The sequence below is a fragment of the Coenobita brevimanus genome, chromosome 47 (assembly GCF_032717465.1).
Source record: "Coenobita brevimanus isolate Jiangsu-jjx chromosome 47, ASM3271746v2, whole genome shotgun sequence".
NCBI classification, from domain to species: domain Eukaryota; kingdom Metazoa; phylum Arthropoda; class Malacostraca; order Decapoda; family Coenobitidae; genus Coenobita; species Coenobita brevimanus.
Genome location: NC_137000.1, coordinates 1,354,681 through 1,371,633, shown reverse-complemented (window position 1 = coordinate 1,371,633; position 16,953 = coordinate 1,354,681). Strand labels below are relative to the sequence as shown.

General features: G+C 43.0%; 1 protein-coding gene across 2 annotated transcripts in view; it reads right to left on the bottom strand.

Moving 5' to 3' along the window:
• Positions 1-10,014, bottom strand: part of LOC145399037 (uncharacterized protein C05D11.1-like) — a 99,610-nt gene extending 89,596 nt beyond the window's left edge. For both annotated transcript variants that reach the window (XM_080271767.1, XM_080271768.1), the window contains exon 1: positions 9,951-10,014. The gene's annotated coding sequence lies outside the window, so the exon portion shown is untranslated. The remainder of the gene's footprint in view (positions 1-9,950) is intronic.
• Positions 10,015-16,953: the final 6,939 nt, after the last annotated feature.

Genomic DNA, 16,953 nt, shown 5'->3' with positions numbered 1-16,953 from the left:
CTACCGGATCCCCCGATTTATACGCACTGGAGAGAGAGAGAGAGAGAGAGAGAGAGAGAGAGAGAGAGAGAGAGAGAGAGAGAGAGAGAGGGGAGGATTACATAGAAAGTAAAGATAACTGTAGGGACGAGGAAGGGTGGGTGGGAAGGAGAGAGGGAAGGTGAGGGAAAGAGAATGGAGAGGGAGAGAGAGGGGTAGGGGGAGTGAGGAGTGTTAGATGGAGAGGGGGGGGTGAGGGGTACAGAGATAACCGGACATAGCCACAAGTGGTGCCGCCTTGCCCACCCACCTCCCGTCACCCTTACGTCACCCTTATCCATTCAGTACAACCACTTTTTTTTTCCTCCTGCAATATTCCTGTTCTTATATTCAGTTTAGGAAAGCACCCTGTTCGTGAAGGGGAGTTAATAAAGACTATAGCTAACCCTCAACTACATGAAAATTTTCGCTCAAACAAAAGTACAATGAGCAACAAAAGTCCTGTCCCTCCTCTTGCTTCACTTCTCCCTTCAGCACGTCATTTTTACTTTATAATTAACTGATGCGATGCTGCGCTCACTAACGTGGCCCAGATTTTTGTAGCTTATTTCAGGGAGTCCAGTGGCAGAAATGACAATACTAGGGTACAACTCTACGTCCTTTTCCATAGCACTTCCTCCTGACTAGTATTATATTCTTGTGTTAATCTATTGTTACAACTCGGCATTCATGGTGGAGAGATCGTAATTTTAGGACAAGTTAGAGTAAAAAGGGTATTCTTGAGGTTACTCAGCTTAGAACATGCTGTTAGGAGATTAGTGAGAGGTGCAGTATATCTGACCACCTCAGTAGGCTACAAGACATATCCCAAATGGCGAATGAATCAGTCTGGAGATTTCATAAATCGTATATAACAAGACGTCATTGTAGAGAGGGGCTTAACACTTTCTGGGTCCTGTAACCCTCTATCAGCTGAATAAAATCGCCTAGCGTTAGCTGGAAGAGAATAAGAAGACTAAAAGTACTATAGTCGCGGCGCTCGACTCTGAGGTTGTTGTTATCGTGCCCTGGCAACCTACCATTCAAAAATGCTTCTTATTTCTTGTATAATATGAGACGCATGTGATTGGTGTATAATGTGTTCGTGCATAATAATATTCGTGTATAATATATTCATGCATAATAATGATTCGTGTATAATACGTTATCGGACGCACATTTTGAATGATAGGTTGCCAGAGTACGATAATGACAAACTCAGAGTCGTACGCCGCGACTATAGTATTAAGCTCCTTCTCGTATGACACTCTCTCAGCTAAATAAAATCGTCTACTTTAGCTAGGACAGAATGCTACAGCTGTCACGACCACGAGATAGTTGACACTCAGTCCGGAGCATCTGCAGGAACTGACACTGATGATGTTATACGGCCACAAATCAGTGCCATCAGTGTCTATGAAGTATAGGGAGACAGATACACAAGAGGTCAAGGTCCGTATTAAGTCAGCTTGGGGCTCTCTGATGGCTCCTCCTTGCTATAGTTCTTTCACTCTAACCTGACCCAGATTTTGGTCACGTTGCAACTAATCTCACCCATTTGAATGACGTAAGAAGACAATGGTACGGCTCTCCATACGTTCTGCAGCACTTCTTTGTGACTAGCATTATTTTTTTAGTGTTAACTGCTACAACTCGGAATTTAGGATGGAGAACTGGCAGTTTTAAGCCAAATTAGAGTAAGAAAAGTATATATTTTTTGTACGTAATTCCTCAATATTATCTTGCATGTTAGCGAAAAATTCCAACTAATATTTCTGTAGATAACTTGACCTGTTAATTGCTGCCAGGATTCCGGGGGCTTGAATGATGAGTGAAATATGGTATTATGGTCTGGCTTATTTCACTGGGCTTACTGTTGATAGTCGTCTATCTTATCATGGTTTATCCTTCCTTCTTTTCTAGATCCTACCTCACCCCATCCTTTGGTTGGAAAAGAGGTCATGATGATGATGATAATGATGATGATGATTATGATGATGATGACGATGATGATGCATGTTTTTTTAGGTAGACTGGCGATATCAACACGACGGACAGCATACAAAATAATTCCAAGGTGAAATATTAGAGTGACAATAGACACTCTAAGTAGGGATGGCTAAGACGCGCCCATAAACCTTACCAAAAAGATCCTTCGTAACATCCAGACACAAAGATATCAAAATCTTTGTAAGCATCTAGCCTTAATCTTTATTCTTTTCTTTACCTAAAACATCTAAAGTAACTAAAACCTAACCTTACCATGCTAAAACACAATCGCCATAAACCTTGGTCCACATTCGTCTTTCTGCTTCTTTCTTAGATCCTTCTGGCTCTAAAATGACAAAACAAGATTTTTTTTTTCTTTCCCCACAGAGAGGGTATTATTCTCCACTGGTCTAAAGTACGGTAGATATTGCCCGAAAAAGGTGGAATGTGCGGTTACAGGTCGGAAATAGGTCAACTTTTTCAAGTTTTGTTCCGAGTTAAATAAAACAAGATGGATAGAGGGTGAGCAAAGCGTAAAGTGGTTAAATTTTGAAAACAGTCTCTCAGAATTAAAGATCACAAGACAAGGACAAATTGTTTGCCCTTTTAATTAAAAAAGTTTTGATTTAGTTCGGATTTAACTTGGTGGAAAGATTTAAGGTCAGCCAAAAATTAAAGTAGTCTACTTTGAGAAGAATAGGTCAAAGGTCACAGGGCAAGATCAACATAAACATCTTTTATCCATGCAAGGATGAAGTATTTAAAAATTGAGAAAACAAACCAAAGATCAAGGTCACAAAGCAGGATAAAAAGTTCTTCCATAGACTGATCGTAAAGAGCGAGTGTTGCTCTCTCTCAGTGCTCTTCATTGTTATCATCTCCAGAAGATTTTACTTAGCTCAAGAGGGTTTTTCTCATGGCAGCAGGTTTGTCAGAGCTTTCATTAACCCCTTCACTACTCCGGTTCTCAAGCTGAATAACTTGCTTGGGAACTTTCTTACACTGATGCTTTTAAAAATCAATGAAATAAGTATAAAAAGACATTTTATAAAACTGAAGATGCAGGGATGGCAGTGCGCTAAAAACCATCGGAACTAGGTTGAAGCAGTAAAAGGAAGTGAGTCCCCATCCATATTTTTTTTCTCCAGTACGTGTTATTATGGTGCAGCATAGGTACACACGGAAAGAAGCCCTTGGGAAAAGAAAAAATGTAGGGTTGGGTTCACCTGTCCTTCTACAGCCTCGACCTTGTTTTTTTCTGTGTGTGTGTGTGTGTGTGTGTGTGTGTGTGTGTGTGTGTGTGTGTGTGTGTGTGTGTGCGTGCACTGCCATCTTTGCATTTTCAGATCCGAGGCTTCTTGTTTGTATTTTTAGTTAGTTGTTTTCTGGGTAGGGGCACTAACCCTCTGCCAACCCACCTGTTGACACGTAAGGAACACGTGTTGATGGTTATAAAGTTACCACCCAGCATATTAAATGTTTTTCTGGTTTCAGGAAATCATTTGGCTTGTCCCTCAACGTATAGTTACCTAAAATAGAGTACCACTACACTGAGTGGATGATGGGCGCCCCCACCGACTTGTCATAATCACCCGCAAAGGAGGAAGTGATAGAATGCCTCTTAAGTTTACGAGAAGAAGGACTATGTGCTCGGATCCACACACGATCTTACTATGAATTCCCTTTCGTAAGTAAGACCACTTTCTGCAAAAGGAGCAAGAGACACGGAACTGATTCTGGACTTCTGGACTCTCATTTCCTTGCCCGTCCTGCAAAACAAAGATTACGGTAATATTTCTCTCTTGACTAAGCCCTACCCCCATAAGAAAACGGATCACATGAAAGGATTCTACACACTCACTGTCCTTCCTGAGACTTTTCTTGTGTGAATATTGCACCAGTGGTCTTGTTAATAAAGAGTCCTAACCATTTTTTGAAGTGTATGGTGCGTGTGTGTGATGACAAACAGATATACAAACAATCTTATGCACAACAGAAGCTTAGTCGAGTTTATCAAGAGGGTCGCAGGACTTCAGCTGGCTGTGGTTATATAACATGGTAGTAATATGTGTGTACTCGGACTCTGCCTCAGAATCATTCCTGGCGGTGGAGAGGGACCCCTTCCCGTGGTGGTACGGATATAACCGAGTGATTCCGTTGCCCGGTTATTCAAAAGCTGTCATATAACCGTCCCTTACCTCCCTCCCAATCCCCTGAAACGAGGATGGTGGACGGCAGGAGAAAGGCAGTTTCAGACAGCAGTGCACCTGGAATAGGAATATAAGAACAGCAACAACAACAATAAGATTCCCTCCTCTATAGCCTCACCCTTTCAGTACGAAAACAGTTTATTTCTATGCTTCCTTCCACGGAACGACTTTATGCTGATCAACTTCTTCTCTGAAAGGACGTCTTGTATATCTTTTATTCTGTCTACATCCAGACGACTTATACAATTATAGTTTATTTGACTGACCTGTGCAGCCGAGCTGTATGCGGCAAGTAGAGTGTGTTTGATACGCGGCTACTCATATGCAGCCGATGATGTCATTGAAGTAAATGCAGGCATGTATTGTTGTGCAACATGCGGATGTAGGTGTACACCGTGGGGGGGATATTATAGCGCAACATGCGGACATAGACGTACACAGTGCGTGGATGTAGTGCAACATGCGGACGTGGATGTACATCGCGGGTGGATAATTTATTTCAAACGTCACTCATCGTTTTATGAAACTTTATAATTAACTTTAATTTTCTTTGATAAACTATTAAAGCTAATTTTGACCTCTTCAGCTTCGGAAATTATTCCATATTTAATCTGGCAGCTTGTATTGAAGGCAGTTTAACAATACAAATATATATGGGTTAAAGTAACAAGCGGTGTAGATTTAAATCATCGGCGGCCAATCAGCAGCCGCGATTCAAACACACTCTACTCGGTCCATGCATCTCAGCTGAACAGGTTAGTCAAATAGGCTATAGGGAAGACCTTTGGTACTAAAGGGGTTAATGAACGCAATGTCAAACTCCTACAGTTCAAAAGTTTGCCTTAACTGAGTAAAATCGTCTGGAGACAGCAAGAAAAAAACGCTATCAGCATGAAGGGGTTAATCGCCTCGCTGCTATGACGTATTTTATTTGACCTTTGCTATCTGTACTCTGAACTGTTCACACACACAAGGCACAAAACTGCCACCTGTACATCTCTGCCGATGAAGAAGGGATTAACGCTAAAATATGATGGTGGTGAAGCCTATGACAAGGATATAAAGCCGCAGCATTGTTTTCCTCTGACACTGAGTTACGTGAAACTGGCTGCAAAAAGGACGAAAATCTCTGCCAAGATAAACTGTATGAATCGTTTACCCATGGTTTGTTTTCACGCTGTCAGTTAGAATCTGAACTTCTTACTCTGCTCTTGATACCAACGGGCGATCTATTTCTGCTTAGCCTCTTCACTACTAGAACGTCCTTTTTATTTCGTGCTTGCTACTTCTGGACGCTTATGTTTCCACTTTTTTGTTTTATGTTTTCACTTGATTACATTTTGTTTAACCATTTTACTGCTTAACTTCTTTATTGTTCAACTCCTTTACCGCTTATCCCATTTACTGTTCAACCACTTTATTGCTTAATCCCTTTACTGTTCAACCCCTTTACTGCTTAACCCCTTTACTGCTTAACCCCTTTACTACTCAACCCGTTTACTGCTCAACCCGTTTACTGCTCAACTCCTTTACTGCTCAACTCCTTTACTGCTCAACTCCTTTACTGCTCAACTCCTTTACTGCTCAACTCCTTTACTGCTTAACCCCTCCTGACCTGAAGAGAAAATGGCCCTACATTCAGATGACGTGTTTTAGCAGCATACCCATTTGGGAAGGGTTGCGGGAGTCAGAGGGTTAACTGAATCTCCATTAATAAGAACAATATCCATTCAATACCCCTTTTTTTATTTTCTTTTTACGATCAGTTCCCTGTAGGCGCTTAGACATGTTTTTGCAACCAGACCAAGACACATGGGAATGACTGTGTCGATGGCAGAGTGGACCGGCGACCTAAGGGACTTGAAACTGGTCTCTGGCTGTGGATTTCCGTTCTGTGTACCATTTTTGCGCTACGGGTGCTTCTCTGCGTAGCCCTTGGTCATCTTATGGCAACTTTCCACACTGCTCGATCTCTGGCAGCCTCCCTATTCAGTCCCTTATCCCTGAGGTCACACTCTCTGACCTCGTCCCAAGTCTTTAAGGGTCTACCTCTCGCAGCACTACCCCTGACTTTCACATTTCTCATCTCTCGCATCCAATTGTCATCCACCATCCCCTCAACATGGCCAAACTGTCTCAATCTACTCTTCCTCATCACAACACCAATATATTCCAGTCCATCCTTACTCCCATTTCTTCAATCGCAGTCTTAACACCCCCCTCCAGACCTCGCATTCAAGGACTCACCTCACATCTATCTAATCACTTTCATTTCTGTATGGTTAAGCCTACGAATACCTCCTTTTTTACTACCGAGGTCACATTACCAAACAGCATTACATTCCTAATATTTGCCGCATACAAACATCCTTTAACACTGAGGGAGAGCCCTCGCGATGTTAGGAGAAGCAACAGTTCCCTGAACTTTTTCCATCCTCTCCTTACCTTAGCCACAGAGCTAGCTCCAGACCCACTTCCAGCACATAGCATGTCCCCCAAATAACAAAACTCCTCCACACATTCAAGGGATTATCCAGCAAGATCAGCCATTCCACGCCTAACAGTCTCTCTATGCTCTCTCCGACACACCGCACTCAAGAAATCAGCATTATTTCGCAGTCTGCTTCAAATACCACTGCGTCTTATATGCACCCACTTATCACAAACGCTGCACAAGATCGATTTACTTCTCAGACAATTGTGGCAAACTGCACATGGCCTTACTTCCTCTGCTTTGACAGCACCGCCATCAGCCCTAGACATAATTTTTGTTTTATCCACATTTGCTCTCATACCTGTGCCCCATCCGTCTCTCCATTTCCTAAATATTTCTTCTGCCTCCCATTCATTTTCTACAGTCAACACCAAGTCATCAGCATACATCATCTCTCATGAGAGCTCATTTCTGAAGTCACGTGAGAGAGCTTCAAGCACCATGACAGACAATAAGTGACTCAAGACTGTCCCCTGATGCAAGTGCTAAGTTTGATTTTTTCCAAGGATGATCATTCTTCCATCTCTCATATTTCTTTAACCTAACATAACCTCTCCTAACGTAACAGAATAACCTAACTGACTCAGCTAACCTGATACTTAAAAAAAAAAAAAACTTATCCTAGACCTTCCTGGATAAGAAAAAGTGCAAAAATGGTGCACGGAACGAAATTATCTCCCGGGCTGAGGTTGAAGATAGTTTAGGGATTTGTTTTTCGTCAAAGTACTTTGGGTGGTGGTAGTGTAACCAGAAGCTTACTCTACTCCCAAGCAAAAGGTTCCGGGTTCGATTCCCAGGACGATCAGGGAATCTTAAAACAGAGACGCTATTGCCCAAATCTGTTCGCATCTAAATGTGAAGTAGGTACAGCACAAGGATGTAAATCGACTTGGCGTTTCTTACTCTGAGGGAAGAAACTACAGACTCGTGACGTACATAAACAAACGTGTAACACCAACTTCCTCACATGCGGCCAACCTCTTCCCTAACACACCCCTTCCCAACGTAACCTGAGCCATTGTGGGAAGATTTCTTGATTGTAACCCTTCGTAATTTTGAGATCCATTCCATAGAAAATAGAGGACTGAACATTATTTTTAGCATCTTCATTCCACTTAGTAGTTTTTACTGTACGTTCACAAGAACTACCACCATGGCATAAAAACATCCTTAATGAGTCATAGCATGCACGCGTTCAGTAAGGACGATGGGCATTAGTACCCAAACGGTGACATATGAACGTGTGCTGCAGATAGATCTCAAGGAACGAATTGTCTAATCTATGCCTGGAATTGGAAACATTAATGTTAACACAAGTATAAATGTGTCAGTGTGCAGTGGAGGGTAGAGGGGGGCCCAGAAGTTGTCGAATCATAAATACTCCATGTGTGGCTAGAGAGGTGACGATGCAGACCGTAAGGAAGAGATGCAGAGGTGGTGATGGTGGTGGCGGGGAAAAATATAAATTAAGTCTACATGCGCTGGAAGGTGGTGGTGGTGGTGGTGGTGGTGGTGGTGGTGGTGGTGGTAGGCAAAGTATATAAACTAACGTCTGTATACATTGGGTAGTGATGGGAAAAAGTATATAAACTAATGTCTATATATACTTGGAGGTGGTGGAGGACAAAGTATATAATTATAGAGTATATGCTGTCTGATGATGGTGGTGGTGGGCTGATGTGAGTTGTGAACAAATATGAGGGCGCCGCTTGCATATCAATCAATTCACTCTCATGATGGATTTTTAGATGCAGCTCTGCCCGTCTGCCTCTCACTAACGGTTTCCGGACTCAAGGTTGATTCACTCCTGTAGCCATCAGCGACTTTAACGAAGCCACACCATACTGCACTACACCACACCAGACACACCACATCACATCATACCTCCCTCTCACACCACACCGCACTACACCACACCATTCAACACAACACACCATACCACCCTCCCACACCACACCGCACAAAATTACACTCCCACATCACACCACAAATAAAGGCCCTGAAGCTCCCGCATTGTGTGTTCTTGGTACCTGCAGACACTTTACTTGAACTGTAGGGAAATTTTTGACCGAGTAGGGTGTAAAGTCAACCTCCATTAAACTTCCCCACAATGAAAAGTCTTCCTAAAGCTAAAGGTAATCTTCAGGTGGTAACAAGACTTAAAACAAAACATACATCCTTGGGCCAAGAGAGTTAAATAGTAAATCATCTCTGCACACACATGGCTCAGCGTCTTCTGAATAAAAATTACAGAAAGCCTTTACTGTACATCGCCTTTTCTTCTGTTAAGTTCTAGATAAATCGATAGAAAAAAAATGCCCATTGAAATTCCAGTGTTATCAAATCAGAGTACAGTACTATTTATAAAGAAAAAGCCGATGTTTTGTGATTCGTCGTAAACTCAGAATGAGAACTACCCGTTAGTAGAGTTTTCTGAAAGTTCGAAGAGCAATGTACCCGCACAGATAAATGATTCACTAGTATCTGTTCACTTTAACTTGGCCTAAAATTTCGGCTCTTCATCTTGAATGTTGAGTTGTAAGAATGGAATTGATATCAGAATATGATGCCAGTCACGAAGAGTGCTCTGAAAGCGATGTAGTGCCATAGTCGTGCCTTATTCTACCAATCAGCTACGTGAATAAGTTACATAAGGACGAAAATCTGGGCCAAGTTGACGTGAAAACAGGATAGTCAGTATGAGTGAAAATTAAGAGTTAGTACTGAGAGGACAAAGTTTGAGTCACACGAGTATCTGTATGAGAGACTGAAGTTAGAGCTGAATTGGTACTTGAGTGAATTTTATTGTCAGGACACAATAAGGAGAGGATAATAACAGAACTAAGTGGGTATCTGAGTGAAAAGTCATCACTGAGTAATGCAGGATACAGCAGCATGGAATAAGAGTTACACGGGTATCTGAGAGTAAAGACGTACAGTTAGGACGCATACAGGAGTATAAAGTTAAACAGACGAAAGACATGAATAAATTATGAGAAAATATTGAATTAATTAAGTTCTGTTTGCAAGGGCAACTGAGTGAGAAACATGAGTATTTAAGTTGGGGGAACATTTTATATGAGCAAATTAGTACTGAACATGAAAGTAATAAAGCGAGAACTACATGGGTATTTGAGCCAATATTAGTAATAAAAAAAAACCAAAATGGAGAGCATAAAACACAGCAATAAGGATATGTGAGTTTACGGATATAAATAAAGGTGTGTAGAATGACGGACCTTCCTGCGGTGCGTGTGTATGTGTTGGGGTTGGGATGGTGTACTGAGGCGAAGAGTGAGAGCGGCACCCGTCACCTCACCAGTCAGTCCAGTGCCGGGACCCACACTGCCACACCACCGTCCTGCCCTCACACACTCTGGCCCTCCGTCACACACCCTCCCACACCTCTCTCTCCCTCCCTCCCTCTCACATCTCACCTCCCTGCCTCCCTATTGCATCTCTCACTCTTTCCATTCATACCTCTCTCTGCCTCCCTCTCTTTATATTTCTACGTAGATCTCTCTAAATCTATATCTTTCTCTCACATTCATCTCTCCATCCATACCTCCCACTGCCTCCCTCACTCCTTATTTCCACCTACTTCTCCCTCCATCGTCACTCCTCCCTCCTTTCCTCACTTCCGTGCCTCTCTTTCATTCTTCAGACCATTGTGCCTTCCCTGCCTCTCTCTCACATCCTTCCCTCTATGGCACCGCCCGATAGCTTTTTTTCACTCTGGTTCACCTTCACATCTCTCCCATCATATTTCAGTCTCATGCCTTCCTCTCATCCCTCTCTCCATACGAGGGTTTCACCTCCGTGCCTCCCTCCCTCTTTCCTCTCCTCCATATTTCATCCTTGTGTCTCCTTTTCTCCAAATCTTTAACTCACTTTGCTTCCCCTGGCTCCTTCTCACATCCGGACCTTCCTTCATCTGTCTATGCATCTCCTTCTTATTCAGCTCTGCCTTCCTCCGTCCCTTAATCCCATTCTGCCTTCCCGGTATTCCTCTCGCTACCTCCTATCTACATTCCTATCTTTACCTCCCTCCACCTCTCAGAGTTCCCCTGCATCCCTCTCGCATCCCTTTCTCCTGCCTTACCAGCTCCAATCTTCTCTGCCTTCCCTTGCCCTTCCTTTGAATCCCCCTGTCAAGATAAGCACTGCAGGGAGCCAGGTAATCTAAAAAGTTAAAGGTAGTGGAGCAAAAATGGGTGGGTGGGTGGAGATGGTGATGGGTGGTACGATAGGTTAAGATGAGTAACTCCGTAAAGACGGGGGTTGTATAATGAGTGACGTTGGTGGCGAGGTGTTGCAAATTTCTCTTCGTGACTCCATGCGTGTGAGGGGGTAGGGGGCAGTAGAAAAAGTGTGGAGTGGTTGGAGAGGACTGGGCATGCAGGGCAGGGATGGTGACGTGTGGTAGGCCATGGCAGGGGTAATACGAGTAAACCGTGTGAAGGCCGTTGCAAGTTGTCCAGCATGGGTTTGATAATGATTCAGTTCAGAGTTTTGTCCAACCAGAAAGAGAACTACAGCAATAATGACAACAACCATGATAAGAGCAACAATAAAATAGCACGCGCCGGTGTCATATACGAGCACATTGTTATTACTGTTGTTCGGGATGAAGGTCATGTTCCAAACGCAGCGAAATGAATTCCCTAAAGGTAACTGAGGTTTTACTGATCATGTCATGTCGCCATGGGCTTACGTTAGTGACTTGCTCTTTGACATAATATCCTGGACCAGGGTAGCATAGCCTCTGTACAATGAGCTTGCTTCTAGTAATCATTACAGTCTGCAAAGCGGTATTTACGTAAGGCGTCTGAGTGGTGCCTGGGGTTTATTGCTATCATAACGCCACTCATGGCAGGCGAGGCTGGTCACCCTCGCATTTAAATGTTTGGACTGAATTGCCTTGCCCTGGGCCTCTGCGCTCCTGATGGGGAAAAAAAAAAAGACTGGATAATAAGATAGATGGATAGACAGATAAATAAACAGATAGATAGATAGGTACATAGATAGGTAGATTGGTAGACAGATAGACAGATAAAAAGATAAATAGGTAGATATGTAGGTAGATAAATAGATAAATAGATAGATGGACAGATATAGGGTATTAAATAATGCCCATATGTCTTAGGTTGATTTTAACGGTGGGGCAAACAGCATGAAGTTCTCATCATGCCACCATTTGAGTACTAATACCGAGTCCATAAATGAATACATGCTAAAGCCATCTGATGCGTGTCGGGTATGGTGGTATTAGCTCCACGGTGCGCTTTTGACACGCCTTGTGGAAGATCTTACTGGAGTGTTGTAACGCTATTCAGATCCCCAGACTGTTTCCCGCCCAATCTTGGGATGGATCTCCGTCCTTTCAAACGGCATTCAAAACTTCTGCCGCTTGGCCACACTTGATCACCACCTCCCTTTATAATCTTCGTGTACTTTTGTCACTGATGCAAACTACTTCGGGGAAAAAAGTTATAACGACTACGCAAAAAATAAATAAATAACGAAATAAATAAGACGCAGATGGCAAAATAATTAGTCAATGAAGAAATTCTACAAAGTGTTATACTGTCGCATTATGTCGCAGGAAAAAAAAATATATATAATGAGCACCCAAAAAACTTACCAAGATGTAACATGCAAAACAAATCGCCGAGGAAGAACTGCTACCAAGTTTCATAATGTCCATGATCATCGTTCCGTGCCAACAGAGTAACTCTTACGTCAGAACAGCACACTCTACGCAACACCTTTAACAAGACTCTCACGTCCCTAATGATCAGAAAGGGAGGTGGGGCCATACAAGGAGTGTCTGTTAACCCCTTCGTGAGCTGAATGAAATAATCTGATAGTACCAAGAGTAGCACCATGAAAAAGAAATATTCATTGTACGTGATGGGTTCATGGAGCCCCTTTCTACCTCCTGTACAGAGACAAACTAGAAAAGTCACCATCGTTGTGAGAAGTTAACATTTTTTCTTCAGTCAGAAATGTCCTTCAGCCAAATGAATCGTCTGATGGTAACAAAAATAAATGTTATTATCGTATTGCCGAGGTTCATATTCCTCATCATGCTATTTTATATTATTTATTCATATTAATGATGTACTTCGCATGAATGACAATAAAGAGAATATTAGCTCTCATGGTTGATACAACTCTAGTATTCTATTCCAGCTAACGCCAAACGATTTTGTTTTTCGTCTGAATGAGTCATGGGAAATGAAGAGTATCAAAGTGCTGACTGCAGAAATCTACTGCCGCTCAGGAAAAGGTGGTACAGGAAGCCTCCTTAGCCCACGAGAATACAGCTCTAAGTGTGAGCCTAAATTAGAAACTAACGACTGTCTGTCACTCATAAACCTTTCAATTGATGGTGCACCTAACGAGGTATATGTATGTAAGGTATGTATGTATATATGTATGTATGTATGTATTATTCATTTATGTACTGTACGTGTTGTAGCGGCTGGCGTCTGACATGTGCGTCCAGCTGCTGGAAGTTAATATAACACTCATTTACTAACAAATATAAGCTTTTGTTAGAGAAATTAGTAGGTTCCAAATCAATCACTTCATTTTAAATTTTCATTTGGAGACTCTGAGCTCCAAGCATGTTAACCAGCAGAGGAAAATGGGTGGTAGGTGGCAGGAGAAGATTGAAAAAAAAAAAAAGGGTTGGGGAGGGGTTAAATCTAGTGTCCATTGACTGCACAAGGGTCATCAAAGCAGACAATTGGTTTCTGCTAAATTACAACATTTCCCTAAAATATAATCAGCAATAGTCACTTTTACATCTGTGTCCCAAATCATACTGGAGAGTGAACAGGGACAGGGATTAAGCAAACTCTTTCCAAGGTGATGACCGTCCCGAGAATCGAACTCGAATTTTCCGGTTGAGAGTTTGACATGCTGGCCCGAGCACCACTGGTTCACCTTGATGGTTAGGGGTGTGCGAGAGTCTACGTTTGGAGCACACGAGTGGGGGGTGGGGGGAGAAGATGCCAGGGGTGATTAGAGGTTGGGGAACTGTAGACAGGGGTGGAGGTATGTGTGTATTGTAGGCTTCGTAAAAGTGGCGGTGGTGTAATTCGAAGCACACTCGGTCCGCAGCAAAATATCCCCATGTTTGATTTTTTTTTTTTCGGTAGTGATATGCGAAGCACTTGACCCACAGCAAAATATTCCCTGGTTTCGATTTTCGCGGTGATGTAATTCGAAGACACTCGGCCTGCAGCAAAATGGCCCCGGGTTTGATTTTCACGGTGGTGTAATTAGAAGCACACTTGACCCGCTGGAAAATAGTCGTGGGTTCGGTGCTCGGGCCGGTCGTGAGGCTTTCTGGCGAAGTCGTACCTAAGTCTGAAACTGGGATTGTGAATTCGACGTTGCGAGTCGTGGTCTGGGGGAAAACTCGGATTAAAAAAAGAAAAAGAAAAGAAATATGAATGTCTACTTAAACGCCCCTCCTGTAGTCGATACTCATTGATTGAAGTCTCCCTACTGTAGTACAGCGGCTGGCTTGTTCAAGCCTGGGAAGAAGATAATGGAATATGCATAATAGATTGCCAAGGTGGAGGTATGACGATGCCTACAACGCCATTCACAATACAGTTCATCACGCAAACTTAGTTAGTATCAAACGGTATTAGAAAAAAAGAGAATGATAAGGTGTCATATGGAAAAATAAATCAGTAAGGAAGAGAGTCCATCCATCCATCATCCAATCCTTTGTTGCCTCATAAGGAGCGTGGGAGTCCGCGCAAGGAAAGTTGGTCCTCACATTTAAGATGAAAGTGACCACCCTCACTCATCCCTGAGTGGCATTACGTGAGCAATAAACCCCAACCACCTCTTAGATGTAAACCTGCACAGACTCAATCCGATTGGAGCGCCATAATTTGTTTATGTGGTTACCACCCAGCGTAGTAAATGGTTTCCTGGTGTACACGAAACCATTTGGCTTGTCACTCTGTGTAGAGTCACCCATAGGCAGAAGGAAGAGGAAAGAATGAAGGAAAGAAAGACAGAAGAGGGAGTGTAAAGTCACCCGCAGGCAGAAGGAAGAGGAAAGAATGAAGAAAAGAAAGACAGAAGAGGAAGGAAGGAAGAGAGGAGAGGGTAGACACCCAAAGTGGCACTACATCGAGTGAGTGGATGGTGAGCGCCCCCACCTACCACATCTCACCTACATGGTGGGTGGCTGTCAGGAGATGGAGTAGGGAGGGAAATGGTGGAGAGAGGTGGCAGGGAGGGATGGAGGTTAGGAGGGGAGACAATGGTATATGGATGGATGGGTTGTTTTGGAGGTTATATAGAGGATGATGGTAGGTGTGTGTGTGTGTGTGTGTGTGTGTGTGTGTGTGTGTGTGTGTGTGTGTGTGTGTGTGTGTGTGTGTGTGTGTGTGAGAGAGAGAGAGAATAGGGGGATGGATGGGTTGTGTTGGTGGTTAGATGAGGATGAAGGGTAGTTAGTCCTGCTTTACACTACACTGCCTCATTTACCTTCACACTCACTGCTTTCACTACTTCCGCTATCCCCACTCACACCATTTAGGGTCGTGTTCTAAGTGGCTTTGTGGATTTCGTAACACCTCTCCCTGTGCGATTTATTTTGCACTTCACACCTCAATATCCCGTTATGTTATTGGTGCAAGCAAGGTTGATATTAAACGATATTAGTAAGAGATAATGATAAGATGTAAATATGAAAAAGAAATCGCCAAGGAAGAGGTGTTAAGGTACCCCTACTACGCCTTTCACAATACGGTTCTATAGCCTGTACAGTCTCCTTGGTTTTCCGTCTTACAGTAACACTATTTCTCGTTGTATTTCTCTGTGTTTCTCGTTGGCGTAGCGTATTTCGCAACATAATTTCGTCTTCATTATTTTCATCCACGTATCATTCACTCTCAGCAAAGATAAACAACCAAATACACAAATAAATAAAAAATCTGATATCAGCTTAAAGACGTGTCCTTACCGTGGGCAGTGATGGCGCTCGTATTAACACTCTCTCAGGCTTTCTTACTCACTTTATAAGCAGAATCATATCGTCAAGTGTTAGCTGGAATGAAACGCAGAAGATGGAGTCATGACCTGGTTAAATTTGCCTATTACACCTTGAAATCCCCTTGTATGTCACTGCTGCAAGTTTGTCGGTATCAGACCATTAGATCATAGAAGAGAGAGAGAGAGAGAGAGAGAGAGAGAGAGAGAGAGAGAGAGAGAGAGAGAGAGAGAGATCTGACGGATGAGTTGCTAGTTAAGGACGGTTCACTGGAAATGTGTACTGAGGATATGCCGAATCACTTTATTGCTGTCATAACATCGTTTTTCGTGTGTTCTCACTAATGCAGGACGATTTTATTACACACACGGGAGTGTTTTCGGAATGCAAGGGGGTTTGATACAGCGTTCGATAAACCCATGACTCCTAATGGACTCTATTAGGCCAAATATAATCGTCAGGTATAGGCAGGAATAAAGTAAAAATGGCATCCTAGCGCTGACGAGACTAAGGAAAAAATAAAGGAAATGTGGTTCCTCAGAGTGATAAATACACAAATATAAATGACTTAATTGCCTCTGTATGTTGTGGTTGTCGCGGTCAGAGTAGGGGCTAGCTATTGTACTGTGATGGAGGTAAGGGTGTGGTGTGGTTGTGGTGTGGTAGTAGTATAGTAATTATGGCAGTATGGTTGTGGTGGTGGTGGTGTGATGATGGTATGGTTGTGTGTGGGTGTTATGATGGTGGTGGTGTGATGATGGTATGGTTGTGTGGGTGTTATGATGATAGTGGTGTGATGATGGTATGGTTGTGTGGGTGTTATGATGGTGGTGGTGTGATGATGGTATGGTTGTGTGGGTGTTATGATGGTGGTGGTGTGATGATGGTATGGTTGTGTGGGGGTTATGATGATAGTGGTGTGATGATGGTATGGTTGTGTGGGTGTTATGATGGTGGTGCGATGATGGTATGGTTGTGTGTGTGTTATGATGGTGGTGGTGTGATGATGGTATGGTTGTGTGGGTGTTGATGGTGGTGATGGTAGTGATAAGGCAGAGGTATGATGGTGGTGATGGTTGCGGTTGTGGTGATGATACGGTAGCGGTATGATGGTGGTGATGGTTGTGGTGGTGTGGTGATAATATGGTTGTGTGGGTGATACAGTTGTGATGATGGTAGCGAAACGGTGACGGTATGGTAGTGGTGGTGATGAT